Consider the following 11,408-nt stretch of genomic DNA (forward strand, 5'->3'; position numbering starts at 1 on the left):
GTGCCTGTGTGTCTTGTGTAGTGTATGTTTACATTTGTTTGTTTATATGTGTGTGTGTGTTGTAAGCTTTCTATTATGTAGATCTGGATTAGTTGTGTTACCACATTCACACATAATACCTGACAAATCATAAGTTCGATTGTGCATGTGGTCACAAATGCTATAAAAGCTTATAAATATAGTGGCTTCATTTCTTGGATCTTCATATATCAGTCAATAGATGTGGAGACAAGGGGCAGCCATGATATATCCCCCATGATGAAAACAAGCCCACTTAGAGCTTCCGTCTCTCTGCACTCGTTATTTTTGTCAAATCATTGTTTACGTTTAATTGGTTACTTGTCTCTATTCCAAGGGTGTATATTATATTATATTAGCATGGATGGAAGTGACCTGTCCCCCCCCTCCACCACAAATATCCAGTGATTATTTAATTGTCCCCACCAATAATTTGATCCCCTCTCAAAAAAAAAAACCCTGATCTGTCAACATCTCATTAACCTAGAGGTGCAGAAAGGGTTAAATCATGTTTTCTTTTACTTTAGTCCTACCGTCCCTTAAAACATAAGGCCAGTGTGATTGGCTGAGCCCTTCCCTGCTGTCACATGAGAATCTGTAGCTACACTTGGTTGTTAACACCACCAAAAATGGAAGGAAAACTTTCCAGTCACATGCGAGACTTAACGTGCGAGACTCATATCAAGACTCACACGGGTGTCAAAGGCCAGTAAAGGTGGCAGCAAAAAAGAAGGTGGACAGGGAAGGATCTGTTTTTCAAAGAAACATGTAAGTCACTTTAAGTCAAATTCGCTAATAAAATGAGTCCATCATAATAACGTTAATGGCAATGCTAGACTTTGGCGCACAGCAAACCACAGGCTAAAATCGTTTGTAGCTATTAATAAGTTTGGAAATTAAGTGCACAACAAACTGCCAACTGTCAACTGTCCTCTTATAGTCTCATTTTATCAGGGAGCAAAGAGAAAACAACAACAAAACAAAAACAGGCATCGATCATAGGTCCACACCAATGTCAAAAGCTAATCTACGTCCTTGCTCTTTACATTATATGTGCAAATGTTTAGCTCTTTACAGTGACTGAAAGATGCAGGGGTTCACCTGTGCAAACACAGCTTGTTTAATTTTTGTAGAAGGAATGAAGGAAATGAAGAATAAAGGAAACCTGGAGCAAATGCACATGAGCCTCAACTCTCCTCTGTGGAGCATTAGATCTGTATTTGAAGTACTGTTGCTAAGGCAAAGAGGGGACAACCTCCTCAAGTTTATTAGCACAATCCCATTATTATCACTCCCTATCTCTCTCTCTTTTCAGAAAAGTCATTTCCAGAAAGATTTAGATTTTCAGAAAATGCTGGAAGTTCTTCTCTGTGTTGTTTTTTGGCTAAACGTCTCTGATGAAAGTTTTGGGCCGAGTTCTGTTCACTGAAGTCAGGCGGTGCTTGGGTTTTTGAGGGTTGATGTTGTTTTCTCACTCTTTCTCTCTGGAGGGTGAAATATGCAGACAGCCAAAGACCCTTTATCCCCTCAGTGGAGGTTTGAACTCGTAGCCGGTGGGGAAACAGACCCTCTCTACTGATGCAAATCATCTTCTCTCTCTCTCTCTCTCTCTCTCTCTCTCTCTCTCTCTCTCTCTCTCTCTCTCTATTTCTCTCTATTTTCTCTGTCTCTCTCTCTCTCTCTCTCTCTCTCTCTCACACACACACACACACACACACTCTCTCTCTATTTCTCTCTTTATTTTTCTGTCTCTCTCACACTCTTTCTCTCTCTCTCTTTCTCTATTTTTCTGTCTTTCTCACTCTCTCTCTCTCTCTCTCTCTCTATTTCTCTCTATATTTCTGTCTCTCTCACACTCTCTCTCTCTCTCTCTTTCACACACACTCTATTTCTCTCTCTCTCTCTCTCTCTCTATTTCTCTCTCTCTCTCTCTCTCTCTCTCTCTCTCTCTCTCTCTCTCTCTCTCTCTCTCTCTCTCTCTCTCTCTCTTTCTTTGTCTCAGCCTGCAGGAGTGAGTTAGAAATTGGAGCCAAAATTTGAATTCACATGTATTTACACGCAATACCCCAAATGCAGTTTATATTTGAAAAGTTTGCCGTTCTGAAGACAACACATTCATCTTCTGTAACCACTTCATCTTGATTAAAACCTCCACGATCTGGAGTATACCCACAACCATTAGGCTCAAGGCAACACCGTGGACCAGGCCCCAGTACATCACAGGGCATCACACACTCACCCAGTCACTATGGTGACCTGTGGAGACTATGCCCCCTGAGACACAGGAGAGCACACAGAACTCCTCACAGCCAGTGACCTGAGGTGAGGACTGAACTCAGGAACCCAAGACCCTGGACCCTGCCCCATTATAACAAACATTATAACTACATGTTGTTTAATTAATAATAATAATAATAATAATAATAATAATAATAATAATAATGAATCTAAAAGTATCTGTCCACATTTTACACCCCCCACCCCCACCCCATATGTGTTATCTATCCTCAGAACAAAACTCAGAGAGACACTGTTTCCACGGAGACTAAGCTGTGCTTTCAGAAAGCGAAGCAGCTCCTCTATAAACAGAATGACTTTTTAATTACTCTCTCTCTCTTTCTCTCTCATGCACTCTCTCTGTCAGCTCTTGTGGCAGAAAAAAGTGCATGTTTTCACTGCTGGACAGATGTTGCAAATTACCTGGGCTTTGGCATTAATTACATCTGAAAAAAAGTGTTTGCAAGTGCTTGTTATGAAGCAGTTATTTATTGCAGTGTTTAACAGCGAGAGATCTGTCGGGTAATGATTTCTTCATATAAACACAACACGGAATATTATTAAGGTGAGAGAGAGATTATTATAATTATCGTGTACTGTTCTATAAAAATGGAACAAACATACACAAACAGTAGAGAGTTATGAAACATTCTCTCTCTCTCTCTCTCTTTACTTTTGACTGGGTTTGAGAGTAAAACACTGAGAGTTTACTGAGAGTTCATGGTGCTTTATGTGTTCACAGAGGTATCAGAGGAAGCTAGGCTCTCTGTCCTAACAAGGTCCACAAAAAATCAGTATAGTTCCTCAAGGGAACCTCTTAATCCTTTAACATTTAAAATCATACATAAAACTATAACTGTACCATTTCTTTTTTTAGCTGTAGATTTTGTAGTTAAACTAATTTCAGAAAATTGTATTTAGATTTGCTCTTTAAAAGAGTTCTGTTATGAACATTTATAGATATTCTGGAGGGATGTGATGTATCTGCAGAGTACAGAGCTAGACTTTAACACCACTGCTGTACATTTGAAGGGACATTAATTCTCTCTGTAACAAACTGATAGCGACTAAAAAGAAGCAGTGCAGATATTCCTAACATTTCTGTGTTAGGGTTCATTACTTTACCATCACTAAGCTAACTCCTGTCCACCAGTGGCACTGTGTGCCCCTGGAGATGGGAGAGAGGGGACATGGAAGTAGATGTGGTTCCACCTGGGAGGCAGAGGCCACAGAGGCCCTGAGCCGTATGGACTGAGAGTGGGGCAAGGCAAGGCAAGTTTATTTTTGGAGCACTTTTTATGGATAATGGCAGTTCACTGTGCTTTACAAAACAAAGAAACAGACAAACAAAAAACAATTAAGATTAAGAATTAAAAATATCAAAGATATTAAATAAGTGAAATAAAAGAAGAGGATTAAAATGATTAAAATGATTAAAATGAAACAATAAAAGTGAAGACAATATATTAGATTATAAAATATAGAAACAATCATGCTACAGAACAAATAGTGAGCAGTAGTTTAAACTGAGCTCTAAGCCTATTCAGATAGGAATGTTTTATTTGTGATATGAAGAGTCTAAAGTCAGGGGTTCTTCTGATGTTCTCTGGTAACTGCTGCTTCTCCATGTTTAGTCACCACCTTAGGCAGGACTAACTGACTAGTTCCTAAAGAGAGTTTTGCTCGGCTCGTATCTCTGTAGCAGATCTCATAAGTATGTTGGTGAGGACAGTCATGTGGACACAGCCACGCCTCCACAGTGGGAGGACATTAGATGGGAGGAGCTTAGAGTTATGCTAATGGTTAGAGCTACAGCATTAGAACTCTCTCTCTCTCTCGCTCTGCCTCTCATACATATAAAGACAAGGTCTACAATTGTAGGGAGCTGCTGTTCTCTCTGGTTTGTTTACGTTCAGAAGCTACACATTATTAAGTTGGGAAAAATGACAGTTGTATGTATGTGGCTGAAGATTACAGTTTTTCTCAATTGCTAAAACACAAAACTGTTTCTGAATCAAATTCTCAGTGTCCTAAACCCATTTATTGAAACTGTCACCCATTTGGCACTTTTCACCTATTAAGACACAATTTGCAAACATATTTTTACCCACTAAAACACATTTTGCACTGTGATGCACTTGGGTTGCATAATGGTAAGCACAGGTAACAAAACAAAGCACCGGTATCACAACTTAAACACAGCCACTCTAAATTGATCACACATGTGACAAATGATGTGAAGAAACCAATATAAGCCAGTACAAGGGTCCTGGTCATAGAAGTTTCACTGTGGATAGAAACAGAGAGGCAGAGTAAGGGGAAGAGGTAGAAGAGGTGGAAGAAGAGGAGGGACAAGACGAAGAATGATAATCTCAGATGAAATATGGACAACCATCATTGACCATGTTCTTGTCCATGGATTGACTATGAGGGAAGCAGGACTTCAAATTCAGGCCAATCTGAGTAGAGTCACAGTGTCCACCATAATCTGAACATTCATGTTTACAGTATGACTCAGTACAGATCTGTAAAATGGTTTTTCATTACATGATTTTCCTAAAACATTTGTAGGCTTAGTGCTGTATGCAATATTTTGTAACGGCATGTTCTTTTGTAGAATCACAAGACTGCCACATCGCAGGGGAGGACGTCTATGTTGAACTCACACCAAGAGACCCTTGTTGTTGACATGGTCCCTCAAAGACAAGTGTAATCATACTGCGTGAAATACAGCAGAGAATGTTTCAACTGGATTCCTCAGACCGTCCACATGAATATATTTATATGGATGAAGCTGGGTTCAATCTCGCCAAAAGGAGGAGGAGAGGCAGGGACGTGATTGGCCAACGAGCCATTGTTGCAGTCCCTGGCCAGCGTGGTGACAATGTCATGTTATGTGCTTCCATCAGCAATCATGGGGTTCGCCACCATCATGCCACATCGCGGCCATACGACACTCAACATCTCTTGGCGTTTATGAGTGATCTTTGAGATATTGTGTTAGGGTGTGTGCAGCAGTATCATGAACAGTCAGGACATCCTGTCCATGTCGTTGTGTGGGACAATGTGAGTTTTCACTGTCCTGTCCAAGTCAGACAGTGGTTCAATATCAACCAAGATTTCCTAAATGTTTTTCTTCCACCATACTCCCCTTTCCTCAGCCCAAAAGAGGAGTCCTTGTCTTCATGGTGTTGGAAAGTTTGTGACCAGCAACCTACACCAGGGCAAATCTCTTGCAGGCCATGGAACTGGCCTGTAATGACATAGGGGTGGATGCATGCCAAACATGGACCCAGCATACTAGGAGTTATTTCCCATGCTGCCTGGCCAGGGAGAATGTGGCCTATGATGTAGATGATGTCCTGTGGCCTGACCTAGCACATCAACATAATGCTGCACTAGAGTAGATACTGTATGCACTTCTGTTATAATGTATAATGTATAATGTATAGATATATTTACACAGTACATAATTATTCATTTTTGTTAAACAAGGGTTTTGTTTTGAAACTGCATTTTCCTTTGTGGACAATAAAAATTATTTCTACAGCTTCATGACCTGATCATTGTGTTTTCCTTTTTTCAGTGTTGTGTGTAATGACTGTCCAGTGATGTTTATCATTGTGAATGACTCGAGACCTGATTTGACAACATTGTTTGGTTTTGAGCACTGCTTGGACTGTTTTGAGGCAATACTTTGTGAATTGACTGACTGAGTCAGAGGTTTTGTGAATTTAGTGTGTGAATTGGGTTTTGTGTTTACAGTTTGGAGAAATGGATGCATGGTTTCAGGAAATGTGTCTTGGCACTTGAGAAAAACTGTAAGCTCATTATATAAGTTTTTATTCACTCTTTGAAATAACACAGGGTTTGTAACTATAGTTGTTCAGTTTTATAGCACTTTGGGTCTATGTTTACTTTCATGCAGTAGTGCTCTACCGAACCTAGTCAGTTTCATCTTAAGTAATTCTTTTCACCTTAAGTTAAACCTTTTCAATTTTTTTTCTTTTTACTAGCTTGTTACAGACACTGGGGCTTTTTAAGCACAATAGAAGGTGTCACATAAGTTTTCAGGGCATATACAGGCTTCATATAAACATCTTTAAGACATGAACTACATTTGTGAACTAATTTACTCTTCTATTTTTCTCTCCTCTCTCTCTCTCCCCATTCTTTCTCTCACCATCTCTCTATCATTCACTGTCTCTCTCCTCTCTCTCTCTCTCTCTCTCTCTCTCTCTCTCTCTCCATCTCTCTGTCATTCATTGACTCTCTGCTGTTATTGTGTAATTAGTGATTACTGTCACAGTTCACAGGGGTTGAAAGCAAAACACTTAGATGGTTACCTTCGGACAACACACACTGTGTACTGTAATGTAAAACTGTAATATCAGTAAATACACACCCCATCATCAGATAATTCAATTTGGAAAAAGCACAGTTTTCACTATTAGATATGTATTATTATATATGAGTAAATATGTTATCAATGATATCTGAGTAAACCATAATTACATGTAAAACATATGTTGAAAACATGCATTTATACAAGTTATTCAGCCATATGTTACTGTTAATACATGAATACATTAACAACACTTAAACTGGTATTACATGAATATAATATGTAACTACACAGTTGTTACAGGCATTGTGACATCTTTCAATAAAGGCCAAATTTAAATGTAGGGATTAACATGGCGAGAATCATATCATTGTCATAATTTTGTTGATGAAAACACACACACACACACACACACACACACACACACACACACACACGAGGTACTCTTTATTCCTGTCTCCTTCAATTCACTAGATTCCAGACGGCTGCTGGTGGCTCATTAACATTTATCAAATCTAATTTAATTAAAGAAGAATGAGGACGGTTATGAGGAAAAGAGCAATTAACTAACGAGGACACACATATATCCCCCACCCACCATCTACACACACACACACACACACACACACACACACACACACACACACACACACACACACACACATACTCCCAGCAACAATACAAAATGCAAGTGTGCAGCATTTCAATCAATATTTAAATAGCCAGCACAGATGTAACAAGCCTATGGAAAAAGTAACTCTTTAAAATAAAAGTCTCTGGTGTTGTATGTAATCATTTGAACATGTCATATCTATTCACAATATGAAAACTATTCAAGTCGAACTTTTACATTGACTACTCACCATGACACGAGGGAGCATTTGAGTAATGCTAACACACAACAAACCTGTATATGAGATAGAAAACCTGAAAATATATAACATTACAATATTTGAATTGCTGCTGGTTTTAATGATGAAAGTTTATCAAAAAGTAAAATGAGGCTTGGTTTGGTTTAAATGTAGAAACGAATGCAAACAGAGATGCACATTTTGCTACAGAACAATGATTATGTATTTACTTGGCATTTGTAGGATATTTATCTGAGTGGACCCAGTGCTTCTCTCCCTTTTATATCCTTAAAGTGACTGTGATTTTATAGCTATTTATTGACTGTGTTTGTTTACTTTGTCTGCCAAATGCAAGTGATGTGGAGTTGAGTCCAAAAAAAGTCAATATTTTATTGCAAATATGTCTGGAGGTCGATGTCAACTCTACATTCTTAGAAAATTTGATATACTTTTCACTGACACTGTTCTGGTACTCATAAAGGTCTCATTCATGATCATTTCTTGGTTAAAGCAAGAGTAGGTTGCTTCTGGGCACCCCCTACAGTTGCGAAGTGTTATTAACTTTTACAGCAAAGTCCTAAAAATCAAGTGGAATGGGAGGGAGGTGGGGTGGTTTCCTCCCGGCCTCCAAAAGATACATAGTACAATTTCTGCAGCAGTGAGCCCCAGTTAGCAACAACAGAGGCATCACACATCAAATATTTTGAAGCTGTAATTTTAAAGTTAAAGTTTTGCTTTAAAATCAAGTGGGATTTCATCAACTCCAGCAGCAGGACTCAAGGGATGGAGTCAACTATAGAAAAGACAGTATCATATTTCTGAAAAAAGTGATCGCTTTCAGGATCTTAATGAATTCCAGTGTGGTACTGTGATAGGATGCTACTTGTGCAAATTCCAGTCATGAAATTTCCTCACTAATAAATATTCCACAGTCAACTTTAAGCAGTATTATAACAAAGTGGATTCAGGAACGACACCAACTCAGCCACAAATCGGTAGACCACATGTAATAACAGAGTGAGATCAACGGATGCTGAGGTGCATAGTGTCAAAATCAATCGCTACAGACCTGTTAACTTTCATGCGACCTTCTGATTAGCACAAGAACAGTGCAAGCTTCATGGGATGGGTCTCCATGGCTGAGCAACTGCATCCAAGCCTTACACCAAGCACAATGCCAAGCTTCATATACAGTGGTGTAAAGCATGCCGCCACTCGACACTAGAGCAGTAGAGACGTGTTCTCTGAAGTGATGAATCATGCTTCTCCCTCTGCCAATCTGAGGGACGAGACTGGGTTTGGTGGTTGCCAGGTGAACGGTACATGTACATTGTGCCAAGTGTAAAGTTTGGTGGAGGGGGGTTATGGTGTGGGCTTGTTTTTCAGGAGTTGGGCCTTGCCCCACAATGCTTCAGCATACCAAGAGATTTTGGAAAATTTCATACTCCTAACGTGGTGAGAACAATTTGGTGACAGCACTTTTTGGTGCCAACGTGGCTGTGCACCAGACATGGATGAGCCAGTTTGGTATGTAAGAACTTGACTGGCCTGCACATGGAAGTGTCCTGACCTCAACCTGATATAACACCTTTGGGATGAATTAGAGCGGAATCTCCGAGCCAGGCCTTCTTGTCCAACATCAGTGTCTGACTTTACAAATGCAGTAAGAATGGTCAAAAATTCCCATAAACACACTCCTAAACCTTCTGGAAAGCCCAGAAGAGTTGAAGCTCTTATATTTGCAAAGGGTGAGCCGGCATCATATTAAACCCTATGGATTGAAGATGGAATTCATAGACTTGTGAAGGCAGATGAGCAAATACTTTCGGCAATATAGTGTAAGATGTTTATACCCAAGTGTACTGTTGCAGAGATGATTACATACAACCCCCTCATCCCCCTGACATACAGTACTGTGCAGAACTCTTAGGCACCTAAGATAAGATATCTCAGTAAGATATATAATATATATAAAGTTATATATAATCACAGTAAATACAATATATATATATATATATATATATATAAGGGAAAAAAAATTTTAAGGGAAAAATAGGTTGTTTCAAAATTTCATCCCAAAAAAGTTGGGACAAGGCTATTCTTTACCACTGTGTGGCATCCCCCCTTCTTCTTACAACACTCAACAGACGTCTAGGCCTCTAACTGTTCAATCGTCTTGGGCCTTCTTTGTTGCACCTTCCTCTTTATGATGCGCCAAATGTTCTCTATAGGTGAAAGGTCTGGACTGCAGGCTGGCCATTTCAGTGCCCGGATCCTTCTCCTACGTAGCCATGATGTTGTGATTGCTGCAGAATGTGGTTTGGCATTATCTTGTTGAAAGCATATGTTGTTCTAGAACCTGAACATAGTTCTCCGCATTAATGGTGCCTTTCCAGACATGCAAGCTGCCCATGCCACAAGCACTCATGCAACCCCATACCATCAGTGATGCAGGCTTCTGAACGGAGCGTTGATAACAACTTGGTTTATCCTTGTCCTCTCTGGTCCGGATGACATTGCGTCCCAGTGTTCCATAAAGAGCTTCAAATCGTGACTCATCTGACCACAGAACCGTCTTCAATTTTGCCACACTCCATTTTAAAAGACCCCTGGCCCAGTGCAAACGTCTGAGCTTGTGGAGCTTGCTTAGAAATGGCTTCCTCTTTGCACTGTAGAGTTTCAGCTGGCAACGGTGGATGGCACGGTGGATTGTGTTCAATGACAATGCTTTCTGGAAGTATTCCTGAGCCCATTCTGTTATTTCCTTGACAGTGGCATTCCTGTTTGAGATGCAGTGACGTTTAAGGGCCTGGAGATCACGAGCATCCAGTAGAGTTTTACGGCCTTGACCCTTACGCACAGCAATTGTTCCATATTCTCTGAATCTTTTGATGATGTTATGCACGGTTGATGATGATAACTTAAAAGTCTTTGCTATTTTACGCTGGGTAACACCATTCTGGTATTGCTGCACTATCTTTCTGCACAACAATAATAAATGCACAAAAAAAATAAAACATGTTGAAATTTTGAATCAACATATTTTTCCTTTAAAATGTTACATTTACTCAGATTAAATTTTTGATCTGTCATCTATGTTCTATTATGAATAAAATATTGACATTTGCCATCTCCACATCATTGCATTCATTTTTTATTCACACTTTGGAATTCGGTTTGTATATATATATATATATATATATATATATATATATATATATATATATATATATATATATATATATATATATATATAGAGAGAGAGAGAGAGAGAGAGAGAGAGAGAGAGAGAGTACAAGTAAGATTACAAATATTTTTTTCTATAAAGTAGCAGGTGGGAGTGAGTTTGAAGAACAATATTTTGTTCAGATTCTCCTCAATTGCATGAATTTGTTAAATCAGCACCACACATTATTTAAAATCATTATTTATTAACCACTAAAACTAGGTATTGGATGATAATCTCAAATAAAACAGACTGCCACGAGGAGAGATTTGGAAAAAGTTAAACCAAACACATTCACACACACTTACTGGAGTAATGTTTGGCGGCACGGTGGTGCAGCAGGTAGTGTCACAGTCACACAGCTCCAGGGACCTGGAGGTTGTGGGTCCAAGTCTGGCTCTGGGTGACTGTCTGTTGCCGATAATCTCTGGTGCCTAAAACATTTGAACAGTACTGAATGTCCCAGTTAGTTTCCATCATAGACAATAGCAGGCCAATCACAGACCAATGGGAACCCAGAACAATCCTCACTTGGTTTATGTTCCTGTGCCTATATCACCTAGCACAGCAGAGCTATGAAAGTGGGTGGAGTATCTAGAGGCTGTGTTTCAGTCACATGATTTCCCACATGATGCTAAGGTAAATAGAAACAAGAGACAAGAGTTAAAGCTTTCAGTTTTAGAAATCATAG

This window comes from Hoplias malabaricus, chromosome Y (genome assembly GCF_029633855.1).
Source record: "Hoplias malabaricus isolate fHopMal1 chromosome Y, fHopMal1.hap1, whole genome shotgun sequence".
In the NCBI taxonomy this organism is placed as follows: domain Eukaryota; kingdom Metazoa; phylum Chordata; class Actinopteri; order Characiformes; family Erythrinidae; genus Hoplias; species Hoplias malabaricus.